Here is a 7,413-nt window from a genome sequence, read left to right as displayed (position 1 = left end):
AATCTTACCTAATGACAAACTGATGTTTATACACCTTCTCTGATCGAATTTCTTATTTAAATGTTGTTCGGTATCTTATTCAAATATGCCTCTGTCTTAGCTGAAGCCAAGCTTTCTCCCTTTGTTTTAAAAATAAAACAAATTCCTATGACTCAGGCCAAACAAAATCCCCTTGTGCCCACACAAAATAGTTCTGACCACAGCTGACGACCAAAGACAGAGATCAAACCAACCACAAAAACGAGGGGTGGACAAAAGCAACAAAGGGGTTTCCTTTTTCAAATCTTTGTTAAATTAGAGTAAACGTACATGGCAGTGTGGGCTTCCTGGAGAGGATAAAGGGGCTCAAGCAATGACTGGAAGTAGATCGTGTGGTTATGATCTTATTAATAAAAGCAGCATGAAGGCTGGACAAGTGCTAATGTTGAATTTTAGACATGTTTGGGTGTGTGTGTGTGTTAAAGGATGAAAATAAGACAGAATAAGAGGGAGAGAGAGAGAGAAAGGGAACGAAGAAACACAAGCAAAGTTGTGTTACACTGACATCGTGTGGCCGTTATTTCTAAACACCTACAGTATGTTTTCTGACATCGACTACAACAATCAACAGAATTCACTCAACTATAGAAAAAAAAACATCTTATTGCCTTTCCTTTAAATTGACTGTCATGATGTCTTTGTGGAGATTGTACAGTGAATGAATATGATAAGAGCATTGAGTAATGCTAAGCATTGAGCTCATTGATTTGCAGTATTATACACAGGACCTACCACTAAAACTGACAGAACCCCAAACTTAACAATCAAAGCAACTTCAATACAACTTCCCTGACTTAGGACCACTCATACAACTCTCTCTCTCCCTCTCTCTCACACTATCTCTCTCTCTCTCTGTCTCACACTATCTCTCTCTCTCTCTCTCACACACTCTCTCACTCTCCCTCTCTCTCTCCCTCTCTCTGTCTCACACTCTCTCTCTCTCTCTCTCCCTCCCCCCCCCTCTCTCTCTATCTCCCCACGGTCCTGCTCTCTCTCTCTCTCTCTTTCTCGTTGTCTCTCTCCCCCTCTCTCCCCCCCCTCTCTCTCTCACTGTCTCTCTCTCTCTCTCAGTGAAATCTCTCTATAAAGGATCTTTTCACTTATCAACCCTGTTGCTGATTACAAACTTGAGTGTGAGTGAAATATTTACAGGTTGATGTGCACAGGGAACTTAATCTATTATTTAGAAAATAAATCAGCGAGCAGTGTCGGATGAAAGGCTTTAGGCATACTCTTAAGTGTTAGAACTACATTTTTTAAATCAAATGTTATCACAGTGTTATTTATGTAATTGGAATTAAATTGTGGAATTTAAATAATGATTTGAAGTGAAGACTGAATTGTCAGATTTGTTTTTTGTTGGCATGGTATTCATTCTTTGATTGTAATTGGACAGACCATCCAGACATTTGTTGTTTGCTTTTTGAGTAAGGGGCAGTGCAAAATAAGATTTATTCTTCTCCCTGCTCCTTTCTGTACATGGGATAAAGTGTGAATTGTTTTTGTTTTTTTTCCTTTTCTGTTGTGTGTTTTGACATGTATGGAACAAATAAAAAAAATGAAATGAAATCTCACTCTCACTTTCATTGAATCTACCTCTTAAATCTCGACTGGCCTTGTTTTGGGAGCAGGCACTGGCAAAGGTTTTTGATGGCCTAAATTTGTCAGCCGTGGATATGGATACTTGACAAAACACAGTCTGTCTTACTATGCAATCAAGCAGTCAATTGTAGTTTAGGACCTTAGGCACCATTAGTACGTCCCTGGGGCAGTTATCCCTTTTAAAAAATACATTTGAAAATACTTTAGACCTAGCTGACAGTTGGGAGCACTGCAGTAAAGCATTGGCACCAAGAGGAGGCGCCAGATGACAATTCTATCTATCTATCTCTATCTCTATCTATCTCTCTATATCTATATCTATCTATATATCTCTATATCTATATCTATCTACCTATATCTATCTATCTCTCTATATCTATATCTATCTATATATCTCTATATCTATATCTATCTATATATCTATCTATCTATCTATCTATCTATCTATCGATCTATCTATTTATCTCTATATCTATATCTATATCTATCTATCTATCTATCTATCTATCTATCTATCGATCTATCTATTTATCTCTATATCTATCACCTGTGTATGCTACCAGATTCTGTGAATGTTTTTGTTCATAATTCAAATAATAATAGCCCATGTAGAAAATAACAATTGTCTAATCAGCACTATGTCTATGTTGGTTCAGCACGAGCTCATACACAACGGGGTAGACAAAAAAATGAGGAGAGAGAGAGAGAGAGAGAGAGAGAGAGAGAGATAGAGGGATAGAGGGATGCAGGTGTGTAAACAACACTGACCTCTCAGTGTAGGCTATCCCTCTCTGTTCACTGTTTGTGTGTGTGTGTGTGTGTGTGTGTGTGTGTGTGTGTGTGTGTGTGTGAGAGAGAGAGAGAGAGAGAGAGAGAGAGCAGGACTGTGGGGAGAGAGAGAGAAGGAGCAGAGAGAGAGAGAGAGATAGAGAGAGAGAGAGAGATTACTGTAGCCTAAGCCGCGTTGCTCCTCACTCGGCTGCATCTCTTTCGCTCACCTGCTCTGGAATTTTATGATACGCAGCTTTTTTCATCAGACATCTTGAGCTGTCCTCCTCCAGGTGACATGGATTAAACTGAATTCTCACTCTGTGAAGAAGGTGCGGCTTTTAGCGGCGCTTCCCGAAGTTGTTCCACATCCCGGACGGTCGGTACCGGCTGGCTTTGCGCTCAGGAGAGGATTAGAGAGGAGACAGCCTACCTGCCACTCGGTAAGGTCTTTACACCTAATTAACCTTCTATTCAGTCAAAACTGTGTTAACAACGAGACAGTGAGTGCCAAAAATAGATAGTTATTAGAAATTGTGTTTGTTTCCATTCTGTATCTTCTCGCTGTAAGCTAGCACTTCAAAGGACGACTCAATTCAAGCGGCAGTTAAGGTAGTTTTTATTGGTCGTTCAAAACAAATAAAAATAAAAGCTCCATAATCATTAAAAATATAATATAGACAGTCTACTCAAAAGTGTTACAGCTCTGTGTTGCCAGGTGAACGTTAGCGATCACTCTCCACTTTAACTAGGCTATTTAAAATGTCAAATAATGAAAGAGGGTTGCACATGGAGGGAACTCTGAGGTCGGCTATCAGAAGTGTGCTTCTCATGCTCTAAATGTTTCACTTCATTCAGTTTGGATACAAACAGACTGAGGCAATCCCTGCCCCCCTTTTAAAGCAAATGACTCAGTCATTTTCTATATTCAACTACTGCTTAAAAATTGATGAACAGACTTAACAGTAGGCTGTCTGTGTGAAATCAAAATGTGTTTTTACTAATGCATCACTGCAACCAGATACATGAAGACCCAGATAGCCTACAACACGTATTTTGTGTACACAGACATTCCAACACACACACACACACACACACACTACAACATGCATTTTGCAGATATTCTGCTGCATCATGCATCATCATGAAACACATCATTCTTCCATGATTCCATTGTAACATGTTAATAAATGGCTCATATTGCTGCTGTGTGTGTGACCTGACTCCACATGGTCGGTGTCCACATTGTTGGGTGTGTACACAAATCTATGTGTTAATCAAAGACATGAATACAAAGACAATACATGACACTGGAGGAGAATTGAAACAGAAGAAGAACATGAAGCCGGCTGCTTTCTGAAGGCCCTCCCAGGCTTTACTAATTTATGATGTTATTTTTAGGCTCAGCTACATTTTTGATGCTTCGTATTTGTCAAGTTTAATACTGAGCGAAAACTCGGGGTGTGTCTGTCAACCTCCATGTAGGAAACTGCATGCACACAAACATAAAGTACACACAGACACACACATTATGAATAGAAATGACATGTAAGACTTCATAGCACAGCAGTATTTAGAGTGATAATAATGTTAATTGGTACAGTGCTTTCCACAACCACCATTAATATTTATAGACATGAAACTGCAAACATTCAGACACAAGCGCACTGTTTAGCTCTAGTCCCTGATGTCTCTGTTATCTCCCTCAGCTCCATCTACTCTGTCAGAACTTTATGCACAATGTTAAAATAATCCGCAGAGGAGAATTTCATTATTTTTTCCTAACCAAATAAATAATATACCCTGAATATTATTTGAGGTGAATGTATTTTTAAAAGCTTGTCAAAACATTTCAGGAAGTGAAGACATCAGAAAATGAAATGGAAGTCTTCCCATGCAACAGAACTGTTACAGCTGACAAGTCAAGTTTTTAGCCTTGATACTGTATTTGTACAAGAGTGGATCAAAAACTGGGAAGAACTGCTCGATTGAGCTCTAAAAGGTTTAAGTTCAACCCTAATCTCCTGTAGGCCATATAGAGAGCACTTTCAGCATGTTTGGCTACAATCTGTAACTCCTGATTAAAGAGTTTCCGACAACAGCAGAAATAGTTATATAAGCGCTTTTAGGGCAGTAGGCCCTTAAGAGGCTATCCATCACTTTATATTATAGAGACAGCAAAAGACAATACTCAGATACCTGCCTGCTGATTCATTAAACTTTCTCCTTTACTTCATATTTAACTCCCATGTTCTGATATGTGTGAAACACAAACATTGTTTTACAGACAGTTACACAGAAGGAAGGGGTTGGGGGGGGGGGGGTTGTTAACTTTAAATTTAGGCTGTTGATTTTGTTTAAAGCTCTCAAGATCAATGTATCAGCACATTTGTCTTTTTCATGATTCTTTTATTGTAGAGATAGGATAGTGGATAGAGTCGGAAATCAGAGAAAGAAGTCACTTAAGGATACCTTTCCGATAGAAAAGGACAGCTGTCATTAAAAGTAACGCATGAACACCAAGATTCCTTCAATTGTTTATGTTGCCGTGTCGGCATGTAGGCATGTCGGCTTGTCCCCACCCCCCCAACGCTGTAAACCTAGGGGAAACACTGCGTATAAAGTAAACAGTCAATGGCTGCAGCCCCGGACAGTTGGTGGTGGCTGCGTTGCAGTATGAGCATAACATTTAAGTGGCATCAATGGCCATTATATAAAAAATATTTAAAGGATGAATATTCAACTTTTTTATTCAGTGAATGTCTCCCTTGAGCACCAGCATTAAACCAAAAAAAACATGCTGTTTGGCGACCTCCAACCCCCCTCCACTCGTTTTCACCAGAAGGAGTTGTCAATTGTAACCATAAGTAAGCACCATTGAGCGCAAGTGGCGGTCCTTTAGTCAAACTGTACTTGTCTGTGCAGGCCAATGTTAGCACACTTTGGTTAACTCATAGCTTCATATTGCACATTGACACGGAATGACTGTGATCTAAAGACACACATGACATCCAATTAAACAGTGAGTCTTTTCTCTAGTCATTAAAACAGCTTTATGCCCAAGGCAGTGTAAACATGATGTAATCACAGCTCCGACAACAGTACAGCTGGCAGGACTCACGCTTCTCACTCATTGTAGACGTCAGAGAGACATTTACACAAACTTGATTTCTACTTTATATGTTTATGTTTATTTATGTTTATTTTGAATCACTCAGCTATTATGTAGTTATTACTCAGGTGTGAAGTGCAGGGTGATGATCTCTCGGATGCTACGTAAAGGTTGATGCTTTAGCTGAAACTTTTTATGGCAGATTATGTAGATAGGGTCTCTTAAATGACTCTGTGGTCATTCTTCGTGCACCCAAAATGTCTCCATACTGCCGACTTCACTAGTTTCTTGGGTGGACAGAGTTCTGCTGTTTTGTCCCTATGCCATGTTAATGTAGTGTAGCTTAGTACAATACATTTAGCTGGTGCACAACAGCTGGTGTCACCCAGAATAGAAACACGCAATATAGTGAGGCCTTTACAATGAATTAACTGTGATGTTATGGTATGATTTAATTTGACTGTATAGCTGCCTTTAGAAAGTCTTTGCACCTGATGCCTATCTATTTCTAACGCCTGTTGTCTTTGAGGATGATATCTTAATCGGAATGGAACAGGATGGAACTAGATATCGATGTAAAGTGCTGATATTGATCAGTTCACCTAAAGCATTTCTAAATGTGGTCTTTATAAACAGCAAGAATAAATAGCATAGCATTAGTGTTGCCTCATATCCTATTTTCATATCTGCTGTAAACACCTGTATTGAAGCGGAGGTCGAAGATAAATGTGTTCTCTGACTCAAAGCCAATTATTCTATTCTGTTCACCTAAACACTCATTATTTAAACTGACATATTTTCAACTAATGACAAAAAGGCAACATATCAATTAAAGTACTTTGGCTTGTAGAAATCATAACAAAAGCAACATTTATGCAGAATCTTCGTAAATATTGTCCTCATGTGAACTAATACAGGGGGTTAATTCCATGCAGGATTATTCACATGTGGGTCTCAAGAGACACACAAACACGTTTAGACTTACACAACCAGCTACTGTCTGTGTTGATTAAATGACAGATTTACCTGAAAAGGTTATTAGGTTACAAGGACAGTTTGTGTGAGTGCACTTGTATCGCTGTGTCTGGCTGGGATGTGTGCGGCTAATTGGATTGGGTCCCCTCTCTGCTTCCTTCAAGGTGCAAGCATATATAATTATGTGTGGGTCAAGAGGAGAACAGACAGTAGAAATGAAATTTAAAAAACTGAGCAGACAGAAAGCCAAGCAATAGATGTATCATGAGAAAAGTTTATCCAATGCCAGTGCTGTCTAACAAGCGTGCCTTTGGACTGTGGGAGGAAGCTGAAGTGCTTTAAAGGGATACTTCAGCCATTTGCATTAAGCTTTGTATCATTAGAAACCTGGTAGTATTTTTGAATGGTTGTGCATCATTTTCCCCTGAGATGGGAAATCTTTGTATTTTTAAGTCTGAAAAGGAGCTTCCAGTGACGCAAAAATCGTCATTATGCGTCATCGGAAGCTGTTGTAGTAGTAGTAATCATTTATTTAGGTCACAAATGTGGTTAGCGAGGTGAAACTACATTGCTAGTTCCTCATATTTTCGACCACTGAAGCTACAGACCAATCACAGATCAGTGGGTGGGAACTCACTCCCAGAATCGAAACTTATCATCCACTATATTGCTTGGAAGCTATGCTAACAGGCTCTATGGAGAAAGCTGATAATGGCTGGCTGCCGGCCACCGGGGCCGGCGCAACACCAGACCGGCCTGTGGGCAGCAATTGTCTCGCGGCTATATTGCTGGCCGCCGCCGGCCGCTGCCAGCTCAGCAGCCGAGACCTAAGGCCTGCCTGTCGGCGGTGGTGAGGACGAGGAGCACTACACTGGTAGTGTTGGTGCTCTCAATGTTTACCTGTGGACACAGACATA

At 39.9% G+C, this 7,413-nt stretch overlaps 1 protein-coding gene across 1 annotated transcript in view; it reads left to right on the top strand.

Annotated features, from left to right (window-relative positions):
- The first annotated feature begins 2,388 nt into the window (after positions 1 to 2,388).
- LOC109998323 (uncharacterized) overlaps positions 2,389 to 7,413 on the top strand; it is a 54,492-nt gene continuing 49,467 nt past the window's right edge. Inside the window, exon 1 of the mRNA XM_065961731.1 lies at positions 2,389 to 2,852. The gene's annotated coding sequence lies outside the window, so the exon portion shown is untranslated. The remainder of the gene's footprint in view (positions 2,853 to 7,413) is intronic.

This window comes from Labrus bergylta, chromosome 1, assembly GCF_963930695.1.
Source record: "Labrus bergylta chromosome 1, fLabBer1.1, whole genome shotgun sequence".
In the NCBI taxonomy this organism is placed as follows: domain Eukaryota; kingdom Metazoa; phylum Chordata; class Actinopteri; order Labriformes; family Labridae; genus Labrus; species Labrus bergylta.
This window is presented reverse-complemented; position numbering and strand designations above follow the sequence as displayed.